This window comes from Taudactylus pleione, unplaced genomic scaffold (assembly GCF_031769625.1).
Source record: "Taudactylus pleione unplaced genomic scaffold, aTauple2 ptg000454l, whole genome shotgun sequence".
In the NCBI taxonomy this organism is placed as follows: Eukaryota; Metazoa; Chordata; class Amphibia; order Anura; family Myobatrachidae; genus Taudactylus; species Taudactylus pleione.
In genome coordinates, this window is record NW_028284856.1 from 8459294 (window position 1) to 8474530 (window position 15237).

Genomic DNA, 15237 nt, shown 5'->3' on the forward strand with positions numbered 1-15237 from the left:
TGTTTATTTTTCACTAAGTTCTGAAGATAATGACATCAAAGCTATCCTTGACCAAGTTTGCTGATCATGTGTGTTTCAGCATATAGCATGTAAACTAGCTGACTCAGGCCCTCATTCAGAGCCGTACGCTCTGAGCAGAGCGCACGCTCTGAATGAGGGCCGGGCTCCATGAAAATGGAGCGTCCTCCTGGACGCTCGTATAGCTGTGGGTCACCACCCACAGGCTATACGAGCGTGCTTTGTGATGGCCGCGATGGTCGAGACCATCGCGACCATCGAAATTGCGAGCCGGAGCCTGCGGTTGAGGTTTTCAACCGCAAGCTCCGGAGTGATTTTGGCTCTATCAGAGCCAAAATCACTCCCACTGACATCACTAGTGATGTCAGTGGGCCGGCTTCTGACGGGAGGCGTTCCCGTGGGAACGCCCCCGTCAGGGAGGCACGCCCCCGGCACGCCCCCGGCACGCCCACCAAAGGGGGCGTGCTGTCAATCAACATTGACAGCACGCCCCCTTTGATCGGACACAACGAGCGAAGGACTTTCCTTCGCTCGTCGCGTCTGGTGCATGCGCACGACGGAGCTCCCTCCGTCGTGCGCATGCTCAGTGCATAACATCGACCCACTTGCGAGCGGACAGCCGCTCGCGAGTGGGTCTGAATCAGGCCCTCAGTCTCATAGAATGACTGAATCTGTGGAAAAGACACCCATGTATCATTGTGATGCAATCATCTGCCAACCAGACTGTCAGTCCCGCCCTATCAAACCAAGGTGACCTTTCATTTTATTCATGTAGGAGTCACACAGATTACATTGGCAGGAAAATGTCTGACCTGCTTCAGGCACACAGGCTGTGTTCTCATTCTACAGAAATGAGTATTGCAGTTAATAACTATTACCTCAATCCTTCACATTTTAAAACGGAATTACTATACATAGACATAATGTTTGTAACAAAAAAAGTTTTGTTTTTATGTTTGTAGTATCTTAAAAACACATACATTATTAAAAATTAGGGATGTGCGCCGGACCATTTTTGCCGGATTTGGATTTGGTTCTAATTCCTCGTCCGGCTTTGGATTTGGATTGCCAAACTGCGGTGACTGACTTTGGATTTGGATTTGGATTTTTTTACAAAAATTTACAAAAAAAAGCTAAAATCACATAAATTGGTCTTTTTTTTCTTCCTAGAGTATTATTAACCTCAATAACACCTCACATTTTATAATATTGTTTTCAACATTATTGGCGCGCGCTGAAAAAGTGGGCGTGGTCACATTCCACAAGGGGCATGGTCACTAGAAAATGGGGGCGTGGCAACATGACACCACCGTTTCTCATCCCTCTGGTAACATTTTTTTCCATTCCATATGCACCTTAATGCCCCAAGTAGCAGTGCCCCTCTTCCAATTCCCACTGTAGTAGTGCCCCTTTTGCAAAATCCCCAGTAGCAGTGCCCCTTATGCACTGCCCTGTAGTAGCTCCTTATATAGTGCCCCCAGTAGTAGTCCCCCCTATGCAGTGCCCCAAGTAGCAGTCCTCCCATCAGTGCCCCCAGTTGTGCCCCCAGTAGTAGCCCCCCCATACAGAGCCCAAAGTAGTGCCCCTTATATAGTGCCCCCAGTAGTAGCCCCCCATGCAGAGCCCCCAGTAGTAGTCTCCCTATGCAGTTCCCCCAGTAGTGGTCCCCCCTATGCACTGCCCCCAGTAGTGCCCCTTATATAGTGCCCCCAGTAGTAGTCTCCCCTATGCAGTGCCCCCAGAAGTGGTCCCCCCTATGCAGTGCCCCCAGTAGTAGTCCCCACTATGCAGTGCCCCCAGTAGTGGTCCCCCCTATGCAGTGTCCCCAGTAGTGGTCCCCCCTATGCAGGGCCCCTTATATATTGCCCCCAGTAGTAGTCCCCCCTATACAATGCCCCCAGTAGTGGCCCCCCAGTGGTGCCCTCAGTAGTGCTCCTTATATATATAAGGACAAACACACACACACACACACACAAAAACCCAACACCTGCCTGAATCCCCTTATCCTGCGCTCACCGCCATCGGCTCCTCCGTCCTCCCGGGCCAGCCCGCTCTGCACTATGGGAGAAACGTCATGACGTCTCTCCCATCACCCACTGCGGCAGTAGGCACAGCAGTCAATGAGAGTCTTTCTGACTCATAATATTTTCCCTATATATAATTATTTAATACATTGCCCCTTAATATATGAGTAGTCAATAAAGTGCCCCTTAATATATAATTTAGTTCTATCTCAATTTACTTTATTGTAAAGACATTTTGCGCCCCCTATATTTTCTGACAGTAATCCTGGTTTCCTATAAGCTGCAGGCGTTTTGGGCTAAGCCATGTGCCATTTAAGGGACTCTAAACTGCCACACATTGCCAGCATTTTTAGATGCAACCTCCTACACTGCTGAACAGTGAATCCAGCTGTTTAGAAGTGAAAACAGATAGCATTATGCGACTATTTGTGTGGCAGTTTGAAACCATCACAGACATTTTTTTATATATTTCCATCATAATCTCATGACAATCCTTTTGTGCAAATGTGATCTCTGGGCCTGATTCAGACCCGTTCACATGCGCACGAGGGAGCCGGCTCCGTCGTGCGCATGCGCTGGACCCGAATAACGGCGGCCAAGCCGTCGTTATGGGTCTCGCAGCAAACGGGGCGAGCTGTCGATGGTGATTTACAGCACGCCTCCTTTGGTGGGCGTGCCGGGGGCGTGGCTGCCCAGACGGAGGCATTCCCATGGGTGATGTCAGTGGGAGTGCTTTTGGCTCTGATAGAGCCAAAAGCACCCCAGGGCTTGCAGCAGCGAGATCCTACCGCAGGGTCTCGTCGCAAGCCCAATGGTCGCGATGGTCTTGACCCACAGCTATGTGAGCCAAAAAGGAGCAGGGACGGCCCTGATTCAGAGCGAGCGCTCTGTCATAGCGTCCGGGTCTGAATCAGGGCCTCTATCCATAATTGGATATTGCTCAATACAAAATCAAATATATAATGTAATAACAATTTTATTTTTTATGTTCCATTAATAAAAAAAATATTCACATTTTAAGGGGGTTTTTTTTAGATATTTTTTGTTCCATTTTATACATACAGTACATAAGTGTAAAGGTGCCTACACATTAGACGATATTTTGCACGATTTGCCCGATTTCGACGCATCGGAACGACAAACCGCGGGTCGTACATCGCATCTTCAGATCTTGCCTACAGCAGGCAAGATCTGCCAATCTCGTACACGACGCACTGGATATCGTTAAGGATGCATGATAGATTGTTGGTGAAATTGTACACTGTTTAGCACTATATAGTGTCCTGGAGTGCCGGGTTGCTGCCGGGGAGAGTTCAAGGGAAATCGCTCACAACAGGGCCGGCTCTAGGGGTGTTCGACCAGTGTGGTCGCACAGGGCGCCACCCATAGAGGGCGCACCCCTCCCTGACATCCCGATTTCAGCCGGACAGTACTGTCCCGCTGTTCCACCCGTGGGCCGAAGTGGACCCCCACCACCGCAGCTGTACGGCAGTGCCGGGCCCCCGAAGTGTGAATGCGGGCACACCTTCAAACAATGTCACGCAGGCGGCATGGCCTGTGGAAATGAGGCCACGCCCCTATTTCAGCCGTGCGCGGCTGTGCCGGACTCAATTACAGGGCGCTATGTACCGGACCGGCACAGGGTGCTCAGACCCCTGGAGCCGGCCCTGGCTCACAATATTGCATAGTGAGCACATCGTCTAATGTGTACGCACCTTTTGATTTTGAAACCAATTCCTTGTTACCTCATTGCAGCTTTAATAAATACGGAAACACTATAAGAAATATTTTTCCCTACAAACCTTAAGGATTATGATTTAGCGGTTATGAAAAGCCAAACTCAGCAGTAATTTTTTCCAAAAATTGGATCTGGCTGGCTAAAATTGCTTATACTGCATGTAGTTTGGATATCTGTTTGGCCAGAGCCTAATAAGGATGCACATCACCCATATATATTACAGTGGAAGGGAGAAGGGATGAAAATACTTAGTGAGAGTACCAGGGATGGGCTGTGTCAAGGGTCAAGGATCAGGGATGCAAGTGGTGACTGTGAGGACCAAAAACAGTTGATCATGGATGCAACTGCTGACTAGGGGTGGGCTGGGCCTGGGGGTAGAGATGCAAGTGCTGTGTGAGGACTGATAAAAACTTAAGTAAATAAATAACACAGGTCTGCAAAATGTATGGTATTGAAAGCTTTTTTAAATAATACTTTTATATTCTTAATTATACTCCTGTGTACATGAAGAAATAGTATATTAAAAAAAAATTACCACATCACATTTACCTATAAGGGGGTTACATACATTTTTAAGAAAAAACAAGAAGTTTAATTTTTTTTTTGACATATTTATTGTGAAATTTAAAGAAGTGTAGATGATATCACTGTGTTTTTGTCTTAATTACATAATAAAATAACAATAAAATCAAACAATAATAGAAAGAAAACCATAGTTATTGAAAAAAACCGTTAATATCTTGGGTTTTTTTGTCTTCAAACTTCCTTTTGTCGCTTTTCGCTTATAAGCTTTTTCTGTGTTGTCTCTGTGTATCATCCAGCAGTAGTCAGCCATCATGCTGACGTCCCAATGACCCTGGTATCTTCTTCTACATCTTTAACGTCTTGGTGGAACCGTTCACCCATGTCTTCACTGTAGTGTAGCGTAGTGTAGTGTAGTGTGTACTGTGTGTGTATGTGGTGGTAGGCAGGGGTTAAAATGAGCTGGCACAGGGCAAAACTGTGTTGCATCTGTTGTATTTGGTTCCACCTTCGCCAGCTCACCTTGTAGTTGTAGTTGCTGTGTGTGTGCAATGTTCCTTTATACAGTATGGGGTTTAGGCCCTTTGGAAATTTCAGCTCCAGGCCCATGTGGACCTTAATCTGGCACTGGGCGGGGGGAAGTTTTATGACGAGAACTGAATTGCACGGTCTATACTACCGACTGAATTCATTTAAGACAATGTGTTGCAATAAATGTCGGCAGAATACATTTATTACTTTAAAGAATATGAAAAAAATTAGTTATTCATAAATACACGTTTTGCAGAAACACGTGATGTGATATGCAAATTGGGAGTCATTTTCGTGTTCACAAGCCAAAAATCTGTAAGTATCACATAAATTTGTTAAAAAAGGTAATTAACTTATTGATGATAAATTATACTTAACTAACTGAATACAAAAATTTATTGAAGCAAACTAAAGTTTTTAGAACAAACCAATAAAATTTACTTTAGTTCACCCACACTGGAAACAAATTAGGGCCGGTGATCCCAGGATATAAGGAAGGAGTGCAAATGGAGGACAGGCTACGTTGTGTTTAGAAAGATGAAACGTGTTGGAGCCATCAGCGCTGCCACCGACAAGTCTGGACAATCACAGTGCTAAGTGACGCCAGACAACCAGAGCCACGCTTGTTACAACTGCCAGCCTCACGGACCCTTAGTGCACAGAGGGCCTGATTCAGACCCGCTTGCAAGCGGGTCGATGGTGGCCCAGTGCGCATGCGTACGACGGAGCCGGCTCCGTCGTGCACATGCGCGAGACCCGGATAGCGACGGCCAAGCCGTCGCTCCGGGTCTCGTACCAAAGGGGGCGTGCTGTCGATGTTGAGTGACAGCACGCCCCCTTTGGTGGGCGTGGCTGCCCAGACAGAGGAGTTCCCATGGGAACGCCTACCGTCTGGGGCCGGCCCCACTGACATCACAAGTGTTTGAGCCGAAAGCACTGGTCTGTTTGAGCCGAAAGCACTCTTGGGCTTGCGGCAACGAGACCCTACCAAAAGGGTCTCGTCGCAAGCCCGATGGTCGCGATGGCTTGACCATCGCGACCATCTTCCTGGCCGCTCGCTATAGCTGTGGGTGGTCACCCACAGCTATGCGAGCGGCCAGGAGGCCGCTCTAAAAAAACAGAGGGCCGGCCCTGATTCAGAGTGAGCGCTCTGTCAGAGCGTCCGGCTCTGAATCAGGCCCAGAGATCAAGCTGCATGCCTGCATGTTTGCAGCGGAAACAGCCTGACAAGTTGAAGACCTGAACACCAACTGCAGCACAGCTGACATCCAAAGAGCAGCAAGAAGGCAACCGGAGGACAGTGGTTAGGGTAAGACAGAGAAAGACACCTGTTGCATAGACTAGCAAGCACCTCTTACCCTTACAAAAAATCTAAAACATCTTTAACATGTGTTTTTATATGTGTTCTTAAAATTAACTTTTTTAAGCTAATTTTAACTACCATTTTAGTACTGCATTTACTAAAAGTACTACACACCCATATAGACACTAGGGGGTATATTTACTAAAGTGAGAGTTTTTAGAAGTGAGTTTTAAAAGTGATGTTGCCCAGTGGCGGGCTGGGCCGGGGGGCAGGGTGCCATGTGCCCCCCGGGCCGCTCTATTATCAAGCATCGTGGGCCACCTCCTCCTAGCAAAGGGCCGTGGAGGTGGACCAGTGTGTAGCTCACTACTTCTGCCGTGGCGGCGTTCCGAGGCAGAAGCGGTCACATGCTGTTCCCGCGGTCACATGCTGTTCTTGGTTGTCCTCCAGGGCTACAGAAGCCCTGTAGGTACATATTCAATAAGGCATTACCAACCCCGGCCGTCTCGTCATGCATAGGCGGCCGTACACAGCAAGCGAGTGGCAGCAGGGGGGATGGGGGGGCTTAGGCGGAGGTTATTCATTATATGAGTGACACGGCCACCCTGCTGCTATTGGCCGTGTCACGCCGGACCACTCCCCCCGCCCCCACAGATTTATTTGGTGCCCATTAAGACCTACCCCGCCCACAAATGAAAATAAGAGTTGCAAAAATGGGAGCCTTATTCTTAATAAGAGGCTCCCATGATTGGCTATTTAAAAATAAATAAATAAGCAGCCCTTCAGCTTTGGGACTACACATCTCTACATGCCCTGCCACAGTTTTTCTACAAGAGCATCCTGAAAAGGCATGCTGGGATGTGTAGTTTACTAGCAGCTAAAGGGCAGCTTATTATAACCCACCTCTGGGAGGACATGCAACTGATAAATAGGCAGGGCCATTGAAAGTGCACCCTTGCCTGCACCATGAGTATGACAGGAAGTGGAGGGAAAAATAAGCAAGGGAAGAGGAGCTGAAGGAAAGAAGGAGAAGAACCCAATTAAAAGAAAAGATAGTGGAGAGAGAGAAAAGCAGAGAAAAACAGTCAAAGAAGAACTCAAGGTAAGTGTATGTTTAAGTATTGTTTATATACTCTTTTTTTTTTCTTTTGAAAAAAAAATATTGTGGGAGTTCCTGTATGTAATATATTTCTCTCTACACTGACCTTTGGGGAATATGTACAAGGAGCCAAGTGACAAATGCGCTTTAACCAGCACTATTGTACACGTGCACTTATGTATGTTAGCAGCGCTATTTTACACGTGCACTTATGTATGTTAGCAGCGCTATTTTACACGTACACTTCTGTATATTAGCAGCACTATTTTACACTAACACATATGTATGTTACCAGTGCTATTTTACACGTACATTTATGTATGTTACCAGTACTATTTTACACGTACACATATGTATGTAAGCAGCGCTATTTTACACTTTTACTTATGTATGTTACCAGTACTATTTTACACGTTCACTTCTGTATGTTAGCAGTACTATTTTACACTAACACATATGTATGTTAGCAGCACTATTTTACACGTACACTTATGTATGTTAGCAGCGCTATTTTACACTAACACATATGTATGTTACCAGTGCTATTTTACACGTACACTTATGTAATTATGTATGTTACCAGTACTATTTTACACGTACACTTATGTATGTAAGCAGCGCTATGTTACACGTACACTTATGTATGTAAGCAGCGCTATTTTACACTTTTACTTATTTATGTTACCAGTACTATTTTACACGTACACTTATGTATGTTAGCAGCGCTATGTTACACGTACACTTATGTATGTAAGCAGCGCTATTTTACACTTTTACTTATTTATGTTACCAGTACTATTTTACACGTACACTTATGTATGTTAGCAGTACTATTTTACACTTTTACTTATGTGTGTTACCAGTACTATTTTACACGTACACTTCTGTATGTTAGCAGTACTATTTTACACTAACACATATGTATGTTAGCAGCCCTATTTTACACTAACACATATGTATGTCACCAGCGCTATTTTACACGTACACTTATGTATGTTAGCAGCGCTATGTTACACGTACACTTATGTATGTTAGCAGCGCTATTTTACATGTACACTTATGTATGTTACCAATACTATTTTACACGTACACTTATGTATGTTAGCAGCGCTATTTTACATTTACACACATATATGTTAGCAGCCCTATTTTACACTAACACATGTATGTCACCAGCGCTATTTTACACGTACACTTATGTATGTTAGCAGCGCTATTTTACACGTACACTTATGTATGTTAGCAGCGCTATGTTACACGTACACTTATGTATGTTAGCAGCGCTATTTTACATGTACACTTATGTATGTTACCAATACTATTTTACACGTACACTTATGTATGTTAGCAGTGCTATTTTACACTTACACACATATATATTAGCAGCGCTATTTTACACGTACACTTATGTATGTTAGCAGTACTGTTTTACATGTAAACTTATGTATGTTACAGTACTATTTTACACGTACACTTATCTATGTTAGCAGTGCTATTTTACACTTACACACATATATATGAGCAGCGCTATTTTACACGTACACTTATGTATGTCACCAGTGCTATTTTACACGTACACTTATGTATGTTAGCAGCGCTATTTTACACGTACACTTATCTATGTTAGCAGTGCTATTTTACACTTACACACATATATATGAGCAGCGCTATTTTACACGTACACTTATGTATGTCACCAGTGCTATTTTACACGTACACTTATGTATGTTAGCAGCGCTATTTTACATGTACACTTATGTATGTTAGCAGTGCTATTTTACATGTACACTTATGTATGTTACCAATACTATTTTACACGTACACTTATGTATGTTAGCAGCGCTATTTTACACTTCCACACATATATACTAGCAGCGCTATTTTACACGTACACTTATATATGTTAGCAGCACTGTTTTACATGTACACTTATGTATGTTACCAGTACTATTTTACACGTTAACGTATGTATGTTAGCAGCGCTATTTTACACTTACACACATATATATTAGCAGCGCTATTTTACACGTACACATATGTATGTTAGCAGCGCTATTTTACACATACACTTATGTATGTTAGCAGCGCTATTTTACACGTACACTTATGTATGTTAGCAGCACTATTTTACACTTGCACACATATATATTAGCAGCGCTATTTTACACGTACACTTATGTATGTTAGCAGTGCTATTTTACACTTACACTTATGTATGTTAGCAGCACTATTTTACACGTACACATATGTATGTTAGCAGCAATATTTTACACTTACACTTATGTAATTATGTATGTTACCAGTACTATTTTACACTAACACATATGTATGTTACCAGTGCTATTTTACACGTACATTTATGTATGTTACCAGTACTATTTTACACGTACACTTATGTATGTAAGCAGCGCTATTTTACACTTTTACTTATGTATGTTACCAGTACTATTTTACACGTTCACTTCTGTATGTTAGCAGTACTATTTTACACTAACACATATGTATGTTAGCAGCACTATTTTACACGTACACTTATGTATGTTAGCAGCGCTATTTTACACTAACACATATGTATGTTACCAGTGCTATTTTACACGTACACTTATGTAATTATGTATGTTACCAGTACTATTTTACACGTACACTTATGTATGTAAGCAGCGCTATTTTACACTTTTACTTATGTATGTTACCAGTACTATTTTACACGTACACTTATGTATGTAAGCAGCGCTATTTTACACTTTTACTTATGTGTGTTACCAGTACTATTTTACACGTACACTTCTGTATGTTAGCAGTACTATTTTACACTAACACATATGTATGTTAGCAGCACTATTTTGCACGTACACTTATGTATGTTAGCAGCGCTATTTTACATTTACACACATATATGTTAGCAGCCCTATTTTACACTAACATATATGTATGTCACCAGCGCTATTTTACACGTACACTTATGTATGTTAGCAGCGCTATTTTACACGTACACTTATGTATGTTAGCAGCGCTATGTTACACATACACTTATGTATGTTAGCAGCGCTATTTTACACTTACACACATATATATTAGCAGCGCTATTTTACAAGTACACTTATGTATGTTAGCAGTACTGTTTTACATGTAAACTTATGTATGTTACCAGTACTATTTTACACGTACACTAATGTATGTTAGCAGTGCTATTTTACACTTACACACATATATATTAGCAGCGCTATTTTACACGTACACATATGTATGTTAGCAGCACTATTTTACACTAACACACATATATATTAGCAGCGCTATTTTACACGTACACTTATCTATGTTAGCAGTGCTATTTTACACTTACACACATATATATGAGCAGCGCTATTTTACACGTACACTTATGTATGTCACCAGTGCTATTTTACACGTACACTTATGTATGTTAGCAGCGCTATTTTACATGTACACTTATGTATGTTAGCAGCGCTATTTTACACGTACACTTATGTATGTTAGCAGCGCTATTTTACATGTACACTTATGTATGTTACCAGTACTATTTTACACGTACACTTATGTATGTTAGCAGCGCTATTTTACACTTCCACACATATATACTAGCAGCGCTATTTTACACGTACACTTATATATGTTAGCAGCACTATTTTACATGTACACTTAAGTATGTTACCAGTACTATTTTACACGTTAACGTATGTATGTTAGCAGCGCTATTTTACACTTACACACATATATATTAGCAGCGCTATTTTACACGTACACATATGTATGTTAGCAGCGCTATTTTACACATACACTTATGTATGTTAGCAGCGCTATTTTACACATACACTTATGTATGCTAGCAGTGCTATTTTACACATACACTTATGTATGTTAGCAGCGCTATTTTACACTTACACACATGTATATTAGCAGCGCTATTGTACACGTACACATATGTATGTTAGCAGCACTATTTTACACTTACACATATGTATGTTAGCAGCACTATTTTACACGTACACATATGTATGTTAGCAGCAATATTTTACACTTACACTTATGTATGTTACCAGTACTATTTTACACGTTAACGTATGTATGTTAGCAGCGCTATTTTACACTTACACACATATATATTAGCAGCGCTATTTTACACGTACACATATGTATGTTAGCAGCGCTATTTTACACATACACTTATGTATGTTAGCAGCGCTATTTTACACTAACACATATGTATGTTAGCAGTACTATTTTACACTTACACTTATGCATGTTAGCAGCACTATTTTACACTAACACATACACATATGTATGTTAGCAGCGCTATTTTAAACGTACACTTATGTATGTTAACAGCACTGTTTTACATGTACACTTATGTATGTTACCTGTACTATTTTACACGTACACTTATGTGTGTTAGCAGCACTATTTTACACGTACACATATGTATGTTAGCAGCAATATTTTACACTTACACTTATGTATGTTACCAGTACTATTTTACACGTTAACGTATGTATGTTAGCAGCGCTATTTTACACTTACACACATATATATTAGCAGCGCTATTTTACACGTACACATATGTATGTTAGCAGCGCTATTTTACACATACACTTATGTATGTTAGCAGCGCTATTTTACACTAACACATATGTATGTTAGCAGTACTATTTTACACTTACACTTATGCATGTTAGCAGCACTATTTTACACTAACACATACACATATGTATGTTAGCAGCGCTATTTTAAACGTACACTTATGTATGTTAACAGCACTGTTTTACATGTACACTTATGTATGTTACCTGTACTATTTTACACGTACACTTATGTGTGTTAGCAGCGCTATTTTACACTTACACACATATATAGGAGCAGCGCTATTTTAAACGTACACTTATGTATGTTAGCAGGGCTATTTTACACATACACTTATGTATGTTAGCAGCGCTATTTTACACGTACACTTATGTATGTTAGCAGCGCTATTTTACATGTACACTTATGTATGTTACCAGTACTATTTTACACGTACACTTATGTATGTTAGCAGCACTATTTTACACTAACACATATGCATGTTAGCAGCACTATTTTACACTAACACATATGTATGTTAGCAGCACTATTTTACACTTATGTATGTTAGCAGCGCTATTTTACACTTATGTATGTTAGCAGCACTATTTTACACTTATGTATGTTAGCAGCACTATTTTACACTTATGTATGTTAGCAGCGCTATTTTACACTTATGTATGTTAGCAGCGCTATTTTACACTTATGTATGTTAGCAGCACTATTTTACACTTATGTATGTTAGCAGCACTATTTTACACTTATGTATGTTAGCAGCACTATTTTACACTTATGTATGTTAGCAGCACTATTTTACACTTACACTTATGTATGTTAGCAGCGCTATTTTACATGTACACATATGTATGCTAGCAGCACTGTTTTACACTTGGGATAATTATCACTAGGCATATTTATTATATTAATAAAGATGTATTATACCAAACACCTCCATTTAAGGATGCGCTGTTACCTATGGGCCAGTGCCTTGGACTTGCCCCCCAGGCTAAAAGTTGCCAGCCAGCCCCTGATGTTGCCCATAGTAACCAATCAGATTCTAACTATTATCTTCTAGAAGGTGTTAGTTAAATGTTAAGCAGAATCTGATTGGTTGCTATGGGCAACATCACTTTTAAAACTCACTTCTAAAAACTCTCACTTTAGTAAATTTACCCCTAGTACTGGTATCGGATAGGAACCGATGATGCTGGTATCGGATATGGACCAATGGTACAAGTACTTCTACTATAATAGCAAGGAGAAGTCTGGAGCCTAGTAACGTAGCACAGGAGTGAAACATGTTGTCCAAGGCACTGACTACTAGTCAGCAGAGCCGTAACTAGACTTTTTGGTGCCCTGTGCCAGAAAGAGCATTGGCGCCCCCCTCATTTTTCAAAGGGACATAATTCACCCAAAAAAGGGCCATGGCTTCATGGGGAAGGGCCAGGGAAGAGATAGGAGAGGCCAGGAGATGCTGGGGTTGAAATAAAAGGAAGCTACAAGCAAGAATGATAATAAACAGAAATTTGACAGGCCCAAACAGCGCCCCCTGACCTGTGGTGCACTGTGCGATGGCACTGGCCGCAGTACCCTAGCTACGGCCCTGCTAGTCAGTGCGCAATCCTTTTATCCCCCCTGGTCTGTGCAGATTGGCTGAGTGGATCAGGTGTCCGTTACGATTTGTCCGATTGGACGAAGGTCGATCCACACTGAAAGGAGCACAGAGTCAAATGATCACCACTGGTCCAGGGACTTGAGGATCAGCGGTCAGCTGACCACAGGTGTCATGGCGGCGCCCAGGTCCGGAGATGGCGGGAATGCCAGTGGGGTTACAGCAGCCAGGGGAAGATGGGGTACACTGAGAACAGCTGCGCAGAGCAGGAAGCGGAAAGAGCTAGCCTGAATAGATGACCTGTGCGGGCCAGTGCACTAGCGTGAAGGTGAGATCTGCAGCGCAGTACCACGATTCCTGACACCATGTTACAGATGTGTTCTCATGCACTGTTGCTCAAGTCACAGTAATTACCCATCTCAGACAGGCTGGTGGACAGAGTTCAACTTTTCGGAGGTAGGCCATTTCCTGACAGCAAAGTAAATTTACTGGTCCAGTAGGCGCTCAGGACCCAAGAAGCCAGAGAAGCCTAGCGTTTGACAAGGTGGCTTCCTGCCTTTCTCCATCGAAAATGGGACTTAGTCTGTTCCACTTCCAAACCAAATGGGAGAGGTCCTCCATGGATTGCTGGGTATCGGGGGTCATTAAACGGGGTTATGTCATGACCCCCAAACAGACCAGACTCAGAGGTCCAGGGCTGGTTATGGATTTTGGGGGGGACCACACAGAGTTCTTTTTAAATGTTTGTAACTCTTTCGAAAAACCTAACAAAGCCTGCACAGATCATAGTGATTTGTGCAGTGCTTCTCCAAAACACGTTGGGCACAGGCAAGTCTTTTGTTTGGAAGTATTTCCCGTATTTTTACAGACATTTTTTAACTTGTATTCGCCATCGGTTTTGATCGCAAAGGTCAAAACTGATGGACATTAGAACTGTAAAAAATAACGGATATCGGGTTTAAGTTGAAGTTGAACCTGATGGATGATAGTCATTTTATAAACTGCAACATGCCATCTATATCTCTAGGTAAAGGCTGGTACACTAATGATGATGTCTAGTGTGTACAACTGGCGGGGGTGCTGGCATCAGCAAGTGCATACACACTTGCTGATGGCGGCAGCGATGTCGCTGACGACGCGTGGGAAAGTGCATCGTCGGCGACATAGCGGGTACACACTAGACGTTGTGCCCGATAAGTCGCTCCTATATGACAGATCGGATGACATACCGACTAGTGTGTACCCGGCTTAACCGTCAGTTTTGGAATACAACCAAGACTAATAGTAAATTTAGGCCAATGTCTCATTGGATGAAGCTACTGATGATGATGACTATGGGTCAATATATACAAAAGCACGCACACCGCGCTGGTATGAAATAAATATGAATATGAATAGAAATATAATAGAAATTTAATATAGGCAAAAAATATGCAAATGAGATGGTAATAAATAGAACATATATCAGAATGAACACATATAAATGACAAAAAAATCAAGGATAAAAATAGTAAAAAGGTGAATAACTAGCACATGTACACATAATAATAATGGTTGTACTGGTTTGGAATCAGAATTGACCTCTAGCTTGAAAATGTCCCAGGAACGGGACGAAACGCGTTGCTGTCCTTACCTACTCAAAGTGTCTTGTCCTGCAACTTGTTCCTGCTAAGTGCTGCCAGTGTCCGCAGTGTCTGATCCCGGCGCGCAGTGTTTGATCCCGGCGTGAGGAGAATCCACAAGCCGCGGCCGCGCTCAATCATTTACCTGGATCTCCTCTCAGTGTTCATTTGGTCCTGGTTTCCGGCAGGT